Genomic DNA, 16260 nt, shown 5'->3' with positions numbered 1-16260 from the left:
ATGTTATATAAATCTCTACTACTCTCTTTCTTTGTCAATACTTAGAATTTAACTCCTATATTAGAAAGGTCAGAAGAAATAAAAGGTACAACTGAAAATCAGGTGGTATCAGTACAATTCTTTTTTAATAGCTCTGATAAAAGATGAATATTATGTTGCAATTGTAATATGTGGATTATGTGAAACATTTATTTCTTTTCTTGCTTTGTCTTCAGCTATCTTCCCCACAATCTTATGCACAAACAGCTTAAATTATCATGTTGATTCAGGTGATTCTCAAGCCTGCATTGTCAGAGAGTTGAATGGCCCATTCTCCCAATTCTAACTGTATTTCAACACTCTTTTTAAAAAAATTTTTATTGGAGTAGAGTTGATTTATAATGTTGTGTTAATTTCTGCTGCACAGCAAAATGAATCAGTTATAAATATCAAACATTCCTTACTAACTCAAACTCAAACATACTTAGAGAGCTGAAGAGGGAGAGAACAAAGAAGACTAGACAAGAGCTCTTTGGCAAAAGGTCTCAGAAATTCACAGAGATGAGGGATTTGGTCACATAGTATGGGAAACTGAACCAATTCCCTGTAGCAGTGCTGATGTCTACACACAACTCAAGGAGAAAGTGAACTGAGATGAGGTCATTGGCAAATTAGCAAATGGCTCTTCTAAAGATAGTGACAATTCATCTTCCTGAAATAATATATGAGGACTCTGTGGGGAAAGATGGAAAGAATGGGGTGAAGAACAGAGAAAGCAGCCAAAGTGACTGATGGATCTCTTCAAGGCATAAATCTGATCATATCTCCATTTTCCATCTCTTGAGATAGGGCTAGTTCACAACCATTAGGGCTAGTCTACTGCCATTAGTCTTCCATGTCCTGAGCAAATATTCATATTCTTAGCTTTATAGAGACATGAAACACTACCTTTATTCTTGATCATATTTGATGAGTTCCTCGTATACCAGCAAGCTCTACGGACCTGCAGCAGTGAAGATAGTGCCAGAGGCCCAGGCATTATCCAATGGCATGGAGACCATCCCCCTAGAATGCAGCATCCACAACTCCTCTGCCTCCTAGCTCCCTAGGTAAGCAGACACACACAGCCAGCTTCATGGTTTCTGTTCCTCCTGGTGCCAGGCAGGAGAAAACAGATAAGAATAGGTAGCAAATTAACAACCACATGCAAAGATCTCAAAGTTCAGGGAACCTAGGGATCCAACGATTCTAGCAATGCATGGCATGATGCCTCCTTAATCATCCTGGATTTTCTCATTCCACTCTATCTGCTTGTATTTATCCATTGCTATGTAATAAATTTACCCCAAAATTTTATGTCTTAAAATAGCAAGCATTTATTATCCCAGTTTCTGTGGGTCAGGAACTTAGGAGAAGCTTAGTTATGTGATTCTGACAGAGTCTCTCATGAGGTTGAAATCAAGATATCAGCCAGAACTACAGTTGTCTGAATGTTTGACTGGAGCTGCTGAGTCCATTTCCAAGCTCACTCATCACTCATACAGCTATTGGCCAGAAGCCTCAGTTCTTTGCCATGTGATATTCTCCATAGGGCATGAAGTAAGTGAGGTAAGAAAGAGCAACCACCAAAAAAAAAAAAGCAAAATATATTATGTGACTCTCACAATTTATGGGAAGGCCAGAGTATCACTCTTGGGAATTCCACAAGCAAAAGTGAAAAAGAAAGTGCTCAGTCATGATCAGCTCTTGAGATTTCATGAACTGTAGCCCACCAGGCTCCTCTGTCTATCGGATTCTCCAGGCAAGAATACTGGAGTGGGTAGTCATTCCCTTCTCCTGATCCAGGGATCAGACCTGGGGCTCCTGCATTGCAGACAGGCTCTTTACCATCCGTGCCACCAGGGAAGCCCCCAAGGCAAAAACAGCACTGAAATCAGTAGGACTGCGCCATTGGCAAAATCTCAAATGACATCACTGTGTACAGACATTGCAGTTCAAACCACTGACTCCAAACCTAAAAACCAGAATCTCCACCACTGATTACTCTAAAAGTCAGATGCCATATTTCCCTCCAGAAAAGAATGGATTCTGTATGGCACATGTTCCTCAGGTTCTACTCCATGTCAAACTCTGAAGCTCCTCACTGGTAAAGTCTATGCCCCAAGTGCAAAAAGAAACTGGGAAAATTAATTTCTGGTTTCTATCTGGGGGAATATTACTTTCCAATATGAAAAATTTCCCAAACTAAAATGGGGAAGTCTAATGATGCTGAACAAAAAGCCTAAAAAGCTCCACTCAACTTAGCTTCCCAAAATTAACACCCTCTGCTATACTCACACTTGCAAACAGCAACAGCGAACCTAATTTACCACTATCTTCCCTATAGTTGAAAATGGATGTATCTCCTTTATAAAGAATCAATTTTATAATTCTACCATGTAAACATATATCATCTCTGCATATACCCATGGTCTGTGGATATTATCTTTAGATCTATGTCATGATAATGTCTCCATTAGGATATTCTGTAATCTGTGTACTAAGCTGTAAAGCTACACACTACCAGAACAACCTATATAAAACAGTAGAATATTCGTTGGAGTAATTAATTAAATAGTTTAGAGAGCAAGGACACAAACAGAAATAGATAACACGGTTCCAAAGTGGTCACAAAGCTATAGTGAACAAGGTAAGACTTACTTCCTCCACAGCATCTTCCATCATCTTTTGTGCTAAGCCAGCATCTAGGGACATAACCCAAACTAGGTGCCTGAACATACAGGATTACTGGAGTCTATCTAACATTCATCTTTACCACTTGATGTGATAGGAAGCAAAGTGACCTCAACCCAAGTGGTCATTTTTTTAACTTTTATTTTATATTGGAGTATAGTTGATTAACAATGATGTGTTAGTTACAGGTGTACAGCAAAGTTATTCAGTTATACCCATATAAATATCCATTCTTCATTTTTTTTTAATTGGGCCACACCACACAGCATGTGGGATCCTAGTTCCCAGACCAAGGATCAAACTCATGGCCTTTGAATCAGAAGTGCAGAGTCTTAACCACTGGATCACCAGAGAACTCCCCAAGTATCTATTCTTTTTTCAAATTCTTTTCCCATTTAGCTTATTACAGAATATTGAACTGAGTTCCCTGTGCTATCTGGTAGGTCCTTGTTGGCTATGCATTTTGAATATAGTATTGTGTACATGTCAATCCTGTCTACATTTTGATTTTAGCCTTGAAAAACTCTAAACAGAGAACCAGCTGAGCCATGTCGTGCCTGGACTCTTGACCCCAAGAAACCCTGAGGTAATAAACCGGTGCTGTTATAAGGCACTAGACGCATGGTAATTTGTTATGGCAGCAACAGAAAGCTAACAATAAGGCATTTGGTAAAAGTCTCCAGAGTATTTCCGCAGAGGCAGCATCATCAGAGAAGGCAAGTGGAAGTACAGAATAAATCATCTAGTCTACCAAGAATCAATTACTTCTCCTATACGATTCTCTGTGTCCAATGTAATCAGCTAAGTGGCTGGCTGGTGTCCTAAGCATATGACAGCATACAGCAGTTCAGAGTCGGTTGATGCTGGTAGTAAATTGGACACTCAACCTTGACAGCTGTCACGTCAGCTAACTTATGAGAAAGTCTATTTCATCACAGTTATGCATGATCTCTGATTCGGTTATAGTCACAATCTACCTTGTATGTGAACCCATTAAGGAGGTAGTGGGGTAACTAGAACACAATAGAATAACAATTCCTCTTATCTAGTCCATCACTGAGATCCTCTTCTGCAATGGGACACCTCTCATAAACATAGACATGGGGCAAGAAAAGTGAAAGTAAAAGTGTGGCATAAATCTTCTCATACTCCAAAAAATAAATCTACCGACCACTTCCTTGACTTTCCTAATCACCAGTCCTTCAGTGTTATTCTGCATGTGCTGAGTCACTGACTTGTGTCTGATGCTTTGTGACCCAACAGGCTGTAGCCCACCAGGCTCCTCTTTTCATGGGATTTCCCAGGCAAGAATACTGTATTGGGTTGCCATTTCTTTCTCTAGGGGATCTTTCCAACCCAGGGATGGAACCCTCATCTCCTGCAGGCAGATTCTTTACCACTTGAGCCATCTGGGAAGCCCATTATTCTATGTAATTCTCTGAAAATACTCTGGTTGTGGAGTCACTTTGTCAAGCCATCTCTCCTCCAGGGAAACTGGACAAGGAAAGGTATTGGTCCAAGTTTTGTACACCGGGAGGTTTTCTCTTCCCCACTCCCCTTAGGGTCACCTCTATGTCTGTAACTGGGCCAGAATTCAGTTCCAGCTGGTGCGGAACCATCAGTAAAGAAGCTCATTCTTTGTCTTCTTATTCACCTCATCTAAGGAAAGGCCCTTGGTTATCAGAGACAAGATTTGAGGGGAAATGTGGCTGTGTAAGCCAGAGTGTTCCTACTGGAAGTGTGAACCTCTTGTTTATTCACTATACTTTTGGTCTTTAGGAATTGAAATACACCATTTCAAGCTGTTGTTAAAGAGCTGCTAAACTACCCAAGTGTAAGGCTTAGGTCCAGATATCCCCCAGTCCTTGATGGGCAATACAGGTCCTAGGAACACTTAGGGCACCATGGCCAGGAATTTAATCTTTATTAGGAGCAAGGAGAAAACTAAGTTTCTTCCCAAAAAGAACAGTTATCTGTCCAGGAGAGCATTACGTTTCCCCAAAAAAGGACTGCCATAGACTTCTCCACACAGATCTGTCAAGGATATTTGGATCCTCTGGGTCTTAAAAGACACAGTAGACCTGCTGGCCCAGCTAAAGGACCCTGTCCTATTCTGGAACCCACTCTGAGCTGGCAGGCAGTCTTTTGGGCTGCTTGGTTAAAGATTTGGGATAGGTACATCTGCCCCTTCTAAAATCTATGGAAGACCACCAAGCACTGCGCTGGCTTTTTAGCAGTAGGGGAAGCAAGTCCCACAAATAATGGGACACAAACAGAACCAGATGTTTTGCTCCTATCTGTGCTGCAATTCAGGGGGTCGCAAAGAGTCGGACAAGACGGAGCAACTGAACTCAACTGAACTGAACTGAACTGAACTGATGCTCTGTCCAGCAAAGATTTCCATTTCACAAATATGAGGGAAAAAATTTAAAATTTTTAAAGTACAGTATCTAAAACCTTAATCTAGTGTTAACATCTGGAAGAGAGAGATAAGTAAAAATATATTTTTAATGTAATAAAGTGGAGCTTAATAATACTTATCATTGGAGTTATTTTATCTTATTAATTATTTACATTTATTAAACTTTAATCTCCTGGACTACTGAAAAATACAGAGGTTAAAAGTTTTAAATCTTTTCATTTTAGTTTTAATTTAAAAATATATCAATCCAACTATTTTAAAATAGAAATATGTTTGGAATGTTTGGTTTAAATGTATTTTAAAATACTTGGTATGTGAGTCTACTTCGACTGAAAATTTTATACCTCAATACAGACCAAATATTTCCAATGAAAATTTGGTGTTCAAATGATGGGTTCTAAATATAAAACACTAGATTTTAAAGAAATAGTATAAAAGTGTAAACTGTTGATTACAAGTTGAAATAATATTTTAGATATACCTTCATTTTCATGGGGGTAAATAAAATATTTTAAAAAATCTTAAGGAACGTGTACCCCAGTGTTCATCACAGCACTGTTTATAATAGCCAGGACAGGGAAACAACCTAGATGTCCACCAGCAGATGAATGGATAAGAAAGCTGTGGTACATATACACAATGGAATATTACTCAGCCATTAAAAAGAATACATTTCAATCAGTTCTAATGAGGTGGATGAAACTGGAGTCTATTATACAGAATGAAGTAAGCCAGAAAGAAAAACACCAATACAGTATACTAATACATATATATGGAATTTAGAAAGATGGTAATGATAACCCTGTATACGAGACAGCAAAAGAGACGCAGATGTATAGAACAGACTTTTGGACTCTGAGGGAGAGGGAGAGGGTGGGATGATTTGGGAGAATGGCATTGAAACATGTATACTATCAGGTAAGAAATGAATCGCCAGTCTATGTTTGATACGGGACACAGGATGCTTGGGGCTGGTGCTCGCGGATGATCCAGAGAGATGATATGGGGTGGGAGGTGGGAGGGGGGTTCAGAATTGGGAACTCATGTACACCCGTGGCTGATTCATGTCAGTGTATGGCAAAACCAATACAGTATTGTAAAGCAAAATAAAGTAAAAATAAAAATTTTAAAAAATTTTTTTAAAAAATCTTAAGGAAAAGTACAGAGCTTATTAAGACACCAACACAAAGATAACTCAAATTCATAAAGCATTCATATTTTTCCAATACCTAACACAGTATCTGGCTCTTTTTATAAAATCTCAATAAGTACTTTTTTAAAAATGACTGATGGGATATGCTCACTAATGTGGTAGAGCAAAAATAGCATGAACATTGGAGCCTAAAAACATGTAGATCTAAATCTCATCTCTAATAAGTTCTGAGACCCGGGAGAAATGAGTTAGGATAAATGCCTCCCCCCCACCCCACCAAAGATGTCCACCTTCTTGGCACTGGTACCTGGAAATATATCACTTTATATAATAAAAGGAACTTTGTGGATGTGATTAAATTAAGGATCTTGAGCTGGAGAGATTATCTTGGATTCTCCAGAGGGGCCCATTGAATTAATAACTACAAGTGTCCAAGGCAAGAACTTATGCTAAGTTGCTTCAGTCATATCCGACTCTTTGCGACCCCATGGACTGTAGCCCACCAAGCTCTTCTGCCCATGGGATTCTCCAGGCAAGAATACTGGAGTGGGTTGCCATTCCCTTCTCCAGGGGATCTTCCTGATTCAGGGATAGTGCCTGAGTCTCCTGCATTGGCAGGAGGGTTCTTTACCACTAGTGCCACCAGGAAGTCAGATTCAAAGAAGAAGTTATATTGACAGAAGCAGAGATTTGAGAAATAAGGCCTGCTGAAACTTTGGCTGTAGGATTTCTGACCTCCAGAATGTCAAAATAACATTTGTGTTGATTCAAACCATTGAAACGGTGGTAATTAGCACAGTTGAAAACTAATTCAGGCACAGTGGAAAACAGAAGTAAGATATTCCTATGGGGAGGATTAAACATAATTTTAGAGCACTGAGCACATAGTATGCATTCAGTAAGTGGCACCTGTGATGACACTCACTGTATCATTGGAGGTGCTGCTTAACATTGATTAAAAGCTTGGACTCAGGAGTCAGATGGACAGGTGTTCTTTTCCAGTCTCCACCATGGATCCAGTCTGCGGCTGCTGCTGCTGCTGCTACGTCACTTCAATCGTGTCTGACTCTGTGACCCCATAGACGGCAGCCCACCAGGCTCCGCCGTCCCTGGGATTCTCCAGGCAAGAACACTGGAGTGGGTTGCCATTTCCTTCTCCAATGCATAAAAGTGAAAAGTGAAAGTGAAGTCGCTCAGTCGTGTCTGACTCTTCGTGACCCCATGGACTGCAGCCCACCAGGCTCCTCCATCCATGGGATTTTCCAGGCAAGAGTACTGGAGTGGGGTGCCATTGCCTTCTCCTGGATCCAGTCTAGGTTTCCTCATTTGTAAAACAGAGTTAAGCATAGACTTATAGCATATTACTGTTGTGAGAATTAATTAAAACATATGTGAAATACGGAGCCCTGTGCCTGACACAAGGTGGGGTGTGTGTGCTCAGTCATCCAGTCTTGTCTGACTGTTTGTGATCCCATGGACTGTAGCCCACCAGGATCCTCTGTCCATGGAATTGCCCAGGCAAAAATACTGGGGCAGGTTGCCATTTCCCTCTCCAGGGGATCTCCCTGACCCAGGGATTGAACCCGCATCTCTTGCATCTCCTGTTGCACGGCGTAAATGTTGCTATAATTACTATTGCTGCTTCTATTCCTATTGTTTTTGAAATTTCACCACTGAAGCACTGAAAACTATCCCTGTAATTTCAAAAGATGTCCTGTAATTTCCTGCTACCATGCAACTATATCTTGCCGTGGTCACTCACTCAACTTCAAAGGCCAAAGTTGGCCTGGGGCACAAATGGTAGCTCTATCCTGAGCTCACCCAGATTTAACCTTAACCATTAATTCCTCCAGTTCCATTCCAAGAAGAAAGAAGTCTCTTTATTAAAAGAGAATCAACCAAACCAGGCTTCAGTAAACATTAACAAATACCAAAACTCATAATGCTTTTAGCTTTAGTAGGCCAAACCCTTAAGACACAATTACATTTTCCTTTCTTGTCCTAAGCATATCTTTACTAGCTTATTCTCAGCTGATCTTTATATACAACTATTTATTCCTGGCTTTTATATAATTTGATATCTATATTCTATTCCCCTCATCTTGATAAATCATGAAGAATGCCTTTGAAAGTCCCTGTTTCAATATCCCTGTTATAACAGTTAAAAATTATAGTTATAAGCTAGAGATAAAATACAATAAATTTAATAAAAACGTTCAACATGCATAGTCAGGACTTTCAAAACACTTTTTTGGGGGAATTTCTGGCAGTCCAGTAGTTAGGATTTTAGGCTTCTGTTGCAGGGGGCACAGATTCAATTCCTAGTTGTGGAACTCAAAGCCCACAAGCCATGGGGCCAAAAAAAAAAACAAACAAACAAACAGAAAACACTAGTTTTTAGGCGAAAACTTGAAAAAAATAAAAGGAATTTCTGATTTTCATGATATAATATGTTCATCACCATCATTGTCACCATGAAAAACAAGAAAAAGGAAAAAGATATTCCACATGGAAACAATTCATTTTCTATATATATATATTTAAAATTTTTGGTTCAGAATCCTAACCACTGCCAGGGAATTCCCAAAACCTTCCATTTTGGATGGAAGATTCAGTTCAGTTCAGTCGCTCAGTCATGTTCGACTCTTTGTGACCCCATGAAGCGCAGCACGCCAGGCCTCCCTGTCCATCACCAACTCCCGGAGTTCACTCAAACTCACATCCATCGAGTCAGTGATGCCATCCAGCCATCTCATCCTCTGTCATCCCCTTCTCCTCCTTCCTTCAATCTTTCCCAACATCAGGGCCTTTTCAAATGAGTCAGCTCTTCACATCAGGTGGCCAAAATATTGGAGTTTCAGCTTCGATATCAGTCCTTCCAATGAACACCCAGGACTGATCTCCTTTAGGATGGACTTGTTGGATCTCCTCACAGTCCAAGGGACTCTCAAGAGTTTTCTCCAACACCACAGCTCAAAAGCATCAATTCTTCAGCGCTCGGCTTTCCTTATAGTCCAACTCTCACATCCATACATGACTACTGGAAGAACCATAGCCTTGACTAGATGGACCTTTGTTGGCAAAGTAATGTCTCTGCTTTTGAATATGCTATCTAGGTTGGTCATAACTTTCCTTCCAAGGAGCAAGCATCTTTTAATTTCATGACTGCAATCACCATCTGCAGTGATTTTGGAGCCCAGAAAAAAAGTTAGCCACTGTTTCCACTGTTTCCCCATCTGTTTGCCATGAAGTGATGGGACCAGATGCCATGATTTTCGTTTTCTGAATGTTGAGCTTTAAGCCAACTTTTTCACTCTCCTCTTTCACTTTCATCTAGAGGCTCTTTAGTTCTTTACTTTCTGCCATAAGAGTGGTGTCATCTGTGTATCTGAGGTTATTGATATTTCTCCTGGCAATCTTGATTCCAGCTTGTGCTTGCTCCAGCCCAGCGTTTCTCATGATGTACTCTGCATAGAAGTTAAATAAGCAGGGTGACAATATACAGCCTTGACGTACTCCTTTTCCTATTTGGAACCAGTCTGTTTTTCCATGTCCAGTTCTAACTGTTGCTTCCTGACCTGTATACAGGTTTCTCAAGAGGCAGGTCAGGTGGTCTGGTATGCCCATCTCTTTCAGAATTTTCCACAGTTTATTGTGATCCACATAGTCAAAGGCTTTGGCATAGTCAATAAAGCAGAAATAGATGTTTTTCTGGAACTCTCTTGCTTTTCCATGATCCAGTGGATGTTGGCAATTTGATCTCTGGTTCCTCTGTCTTTTCGAAAACCAGCTGGAACATCTGGAAGTTCACGGTTTGCGTATTACTGAAGCCTGGCTTGGAGAATTCTGAGCATTACTTTACTAGCATGTGAGATGAGTGCAATTGTGCAGTAGTTTGAGCATTCTTTGGCATTGACTTTCTTAGGGATTGCAATGAAAACTGACATTTTTCCGTCCTGGGTCCACTGCTGAGTTTTCCAAATGTGCTGGCATATTGAGTGCAGCACTTTCACAGCATCATCTTCCAGGATTTGAAATAGCTCAACTGGAATTCCATCACCTCCACTAGCTTTGTTCATAGTGATGCTTCCTAAGGCCCACTTGACTTCACATTCCAGGATGCCTGGCTCTAGGTGAATAATCACACCGTCGTGATTATCTGGGTCGTGAAGATCTTTTCTGTATAGTTCTTCTGTGTATTCTTGCCACCTCTGCTTAATATCTTCTGCTTCTTTTAGGCATGCATAGTCACAGTATTTATATTTGTACTCATTCACATCACATGACTTTGTCCACATATGAAATGTATTCTTTCAATGAACTAAATTTGAATTAGTATGTATATATAATTTGTCAACCAAATGGAGGACATTTCTGAGAGTAAAAGGGGGCATTTTTAGTAATTATATAAATGTATGTAAACTAGGATTGTTCTTTAAAGAGTGGCTTGATTCTCTAGGTTTCAGGCTAACTTACTACAAGAATCAGAAGCTTTTAGATACTCATTATTACTTTTCCTATCCCCATGATTATCTTTGTTCAGGCTCTGTTTCTGACATAATTTCAAGCATGTTTATTATTCAAAATACTTTGCTTTACAATCTACTATGTGCTAGGTAATTTAGGAATTAACAAAAATTCTTGTTGTTGTTGTTCAGTCACTAAGCCAGGTCCGACTCTGCAACCCCTTGAACTGTAGCCTAGCAGGCTCCTCTGTTTCCCATTATCGCTCAGCAGTAAAGAATCCACCTGCCAATGCAGGAGATGTGGGAGTTTAGGGTTCGACCCTTGGGTAGGGAAGATCCCCTGGAGAAATGGCAACCCCCTCCAGTATTCTTGCCTGGAGAATCCCTTGGAGAGAGGAGCCTGGTGGGCTACACTCCAGGGAGCCACAAGAGTAAGATATGATTTACTGACTAAACAACACCCAAAAAAGAATTCTTACGGAGTCTCAAATCACATGGAAGAGACATTTAAACATGAGTATTCCTGATACTCTCAAATCTGTGTTTGCCTGGTTGTAGAATATAAGAGGGCATTTGGAAATGTGTGTGCAGGCATGACAGAGTGCCTTTAAAAATCTAAAGAAATAAGAGAAATATCTATAGAGGGTATAACCTCTAAAATACGAATTAACCCTCTAGTCATTCCAGGCAGAGGGGAAAAAAAAAAAAAGGCCAGATACTTGAAAACTTGGTGCTGAGGAAAACTGTGACCATTTTACACAGTCTACTGATAAGATAGTGAGGTGGAAAATAGACAGGAAGGCTTTGGTGGAATCATGAAGGATTTTGACAACCCAAGGAACTTCAATTTTAACTGATCCAGAAAGGGAGCCAAAGCATTTAAGCAGAGAAGAGCATGGAAAGGGCTTCCCAGGTGGCGCTAGTGGTAAAAAACTCACCTGCCAATGCAGAGATGTGGGTTTGATTCCTGGGTCAGGAAGATTCCCAGGAAGAGGTCATGGCAACCCACTCCAGTATTCTTGCCTGCAAGATCCCATGGACAGAGGAGCCTGGTGGGCTACATACTGTCCACAAGGCCACAAAGAGTTGGGGTAGGTGTGAGTGGTTGGAGTGTGGATGCTGGAATGGATGGTGAGATGCAGAGATGTATGTACAATTTAGACATATCCTAGTTTTCTGGCTTGGGCTATTGTTCTGATTTTGATGACATTAAACTGTACCAGACAATGTTTCAGAAGACTTCATCCAAAGAACAGAATGTTTCTCAAAATAAATAAATGAATAAATAAGTACCACTTTAACAAGCCACCCATTGTATGTGGACTTTATTTGGCGGTACAAAAGGAATTTGGAAGTTGCTGCCATTTTCAGTTTTTGAGTCTAAGAATTCATTACCTTTAGCATCTATTATTGTTGGGAGATGGAGGGATAGTGCTGTCCCTTTGATGATACACACATAAAGCGACTCCCAAACACCCCTCTGGAGAAGATGCTGCAGACTGATACAGTAAGCAGTTATTTCGCAGTGCTTATAAACACTTTATGGGGCTTCCCCAGTGGCTCAGCAGGTAAAGAACAGCCTGCAACGCAGAAGGCATAGGTGATGCGGGTTTGATTCTTGGGTTGGGAGGAAATGGCAACCCACTCCAGTATTCTTGCTTGAAAAATTCCATGGACAAAAGAGCCTGGAGGGCTACAGTCCATGGGGTCACAGAGAGTCAGAGATGACTCAGCACATAGCACACACACACATATAAACACTTTATAATATATATATATTGTGTGTGTGTGTGTGTGTGTGTGTGTGTGTGTATGCATGCACAGATATTAAGTCGCTTCAGTTGTGGCAGACTGTTTGTGACCCCATGGACTGTAGCCCACCAGGTTCCTCTGTCCATGGGATTCTCTAGGCAAGAATACTGGAATGGGATGCCATTTCTTCTCCAATATGTATTTATGCATATGTATACACACACACATGCTTTAGTTTTTATTTAGTAACCAGTTGTAAGAGGACAGTTCAGGATAACTAAATGATGTCTCCTGTTTTCCAGATTTGACAACTAAAGACCAACTAAGACCAGCTGAGCACAGTCAGCTATTAAAAGGACACAGTGCCTGTCTGTTACACTTATTTCCAAATGTCTAATAATTTCTCTGACAAGCAGAGCAGCATTCTGTTTTCCCTTATACACCATTCTCTGATGTGAAGAAAGGGGCAGGAAAGAGAGTGGAGCTGAAGAAAGAGGGTGGAATCCTTGGAAACAGACAGCGCAGGCTGAATGCACTTAACTTTATCATCCTAACAAGCCTTTGAAGTAGATGCTATTTTTAGCGTCAGTTTTCAGGAGAAAACAGAAGCACAGAGAAGTTAAGAAACTGACTCAAGGTCACACAGCTAGTAAATAGCAGAGTTGGAATGGGGAAACGCAGCAGACCTCCACAAAGTCAACACTGCAAGCCAAGGGGTAGCCTCGTCCACATCTGGTGGCCCAACAAGGATTTGTTTTTGAAGGATTTGTTTTTATCGGGCAGATGGACACTGTGGGGGTGGTCTGGGATTAAACCACTTTACCAGTGCTCAGCAGGCGAGCTGCCTATAAAGCATTCATCCATACATTTAGGAAAACTAACCAATGAAGACAGAAGGACTGAAGACCTAGCAGGGGACAATAATTGCCGTAGCAGGGTTTGGAGAACGTGAGACTTCCAAAGCTCAGATGAAAAGATTGCCTTTTACCCGGAAATAGAACAAGAGTAAGGACTCTTGCCTTGAAAATCCCATGGACGGAGGAGCTTGGTGCAGACTACTATCCATGGGGTCGCAAAGAGTTGGGCACGACTGAGCGACTTCGCTTCCACTTTCACTTTCAAGGACACAGGTAACATTTCCGACATATGCTGGAAACTAAGGCGGTTCACACCTGATGATGCAGGAAGCAAAAACTTACGCTGAAAGTGGAAAGCAGGGAGTGGCTTGGAGCGTTGACAGTCTGGAGTTTGCAGTTAGAGGAAGTAAAACAGGTTTAGCAGCTTCAGAGACTGGAACTGGCCATGGCTTGTGGCTACAGAGGTGAGGGCCCCGGGCTAAATGAAAAGCAGCATTCCTTGTCCAAAGGAGGTTAAGAATTTCAAGACAAGGAAAGTATAGCACTGGGACTTCCCCGGTGATCCAGTGGTTAAGACTTCGCCTTCCAGTGCAGAGGGTGCGGGTTTGATCCCTGCTCAGGGAGATAAGCCACTCAGAACCAAAGCATAAAAAAGAAGCAATCTTATAACAAACTTAATACTTTTTAAAAAACGGTCCATGTCAAACTTCCCTGGCGGCTCAGTGGCTGAGAAGCCACCTGCCAATGCAGGGGACATGGGTTCGATCCCTGGTCTGGGAAGATTCCACATGGCACAGAGCATCAAGCCCTTGTGCCCCAACTACTGAGCCCGTGCTCTAGAGCCCACGTGCTGCACCTACTGAAGCCTGAGCGCCCTGGAGCCTGTGCTCTGCAACAAGAGGAGCCACTGACTGCTACTAGCATGTAGCCCCCACTCACCGCAACTGGAGAAAGCCTGCTGGCAGCAACAAAGCCCCAAACAACAAAAGAAAAAAGAAAAAAATGTTGGCCCACATCAAAAATATGTGTACTTAAAAGAAAAACAAAGTACAGCCCTGAAACAAGCATGTGGTCCTTCTGAGTGTGGGGCCCCACGAGACTGCAGAGGTCACACACTCCAATCAAAGGTCACGGGAGCGATGAGTCTACAAATCTGTGCTGGCCTCCACCTGAAACCACACAGCCCAGACTTCTCATTCACTCTATTACATCCAACCAAAATCTCGCCATGAGAAAGTAGAGAGGCAGGGTGAGTGAGTTCCCTCTGATCACAGGCAAATTTCCATCCCCTGATTTTGTAGCTGAGTGAAACAGCTCCTCTTGTAATGGAGGGTGTTGATCTTTATTTGTTAGCAAGTCTTGCTTATTAACCCAAAATCTTTGCTAGCTTGCTCCCAGTAAAAAACATCAGGTAAATTATTAGCTTTGAAAGTGACAGTATTTAACACATGAAAAAAGGCTCTGCATCACTCATTATTAGAGAAATGCAAATCAAAACTACAATGAGATATCACCTCATACCAGTCAGAACAGTCATTATCAAAAAATCTACAAACTGTAAATGCTGGAGAGGACGTAGAGAAAAGGGAATCCTTTTGCACTGTTGGTGGGAATGTAAATTGGTATAGCTACTATGGATAACAGCTAATATGGAGATTTCTCAAAAAAGTAGAAATAAAAGTACTATATGACCCAGCAATCCCACTACTCAGCATCTATCTGGAGAAAACAATAATTCAAAAAAGAGATGTGTACCATGATGTTCATTGCAGAACTCTTTATAATAACTAGGACATTGAAGCGATATAGATGTTCATCGACAGATGAATGGATAAAGAAGTTGTGGTACTTATATTGACCATGAAAAGGAAAGAAACAGTCAGTTCTAGTCAGGTGGATAAACCTAGAGCCTGTTATACAGAGTGAAGGAAGACAAGAAAAGAAAAACAAATATCATATTTTAATGCATATATATGGAATCTAGAAAAATGGTACTGATGAACCTATTTGCAGGGTGAGAAAAGAGAGGCAGACATAGAGAAGATACTTGTGGACACAGTGGGGGAAGGAGAGGGTGGGACAAACCAATAGCATAGCACTGAAACACGCACTGCTACATGTGAAATAGATAGCTAACGGGAAGCTGCTGCATAACAGAGGGAGCTCAGCACGGTGCTCTGTGATGACCTAGAGGGCTGGGATGGGCTTGGGGGTGGGAGGGAGATTCAAGAGAGAGGGAACATAAATATACTTATGACTGATTCATTTTGTCATGTGGCAGAAACCAACTTGACACTGTAAAGCAATTATCCTCCAGTTTTAAAAAATTGACAGTATTTCTTAAAACAGAGACCACATTTTTTAACAATACAAAATTATTTCACTTCAAGAGATTAGAGAATTCCATCACAGGAAAGAAACAAACAAGCATGTTTCTATGAAGGAATTTTGAAACTATTTAATCCCTATATCCATACAGAGGTTAAATGAGTTCTGAGTCATATTGTATAAACATTACATAGCAGGTTTCAAATCATACTTAATTTCAGAAAATTAACATTTTTATCAGTGTATTTCCTACCCACATAAATTCTTACTTTCTTATCCACTTCCCCCAAAATAGTGTTTTTCCAAACAGAGATTTTTTTTTTTTCCTGTCTTAACTGGAAAAAATTATTTTAGAGCTAATGAGATAATCAAAGTGAAGTGAAGTGTTAGATGTTCAGTCATGTTTTGCAACCCCATGAACTGCCAGGTTCCTCTGTCCCTGGAATTCTGCATGCAAGAATCCTGGAGTGGGTTGCCATTCCCTTCTTCAGGGAATCTTCCCAATCCAGGGATTGATCCTGGGTCTCCTGCATTAGAGGCAGATTGTTTACCACTGAGCCACCTGGGAAG

This window comes from Ovis aries, chromosome 1 (assembly GCF_016772045.2).
Source record: "Ovis aries strain OAR_USU_Benz2616 breed Rambouillet chromosome 1, ARS-UI_Ramb_v3.0, whole genome shotgun sequence".
Classification (NCBI taxonomy): Eukaryota; Metazoa; Chordata; class Mammalia; order Artiodactyla; family Bovidae; genus Ovis; species Ovis aries.
The sequence above is the reverse complement of the archived record's forward strand: the minus strand, read 5'-3'. Positions refer to the sequence as shown.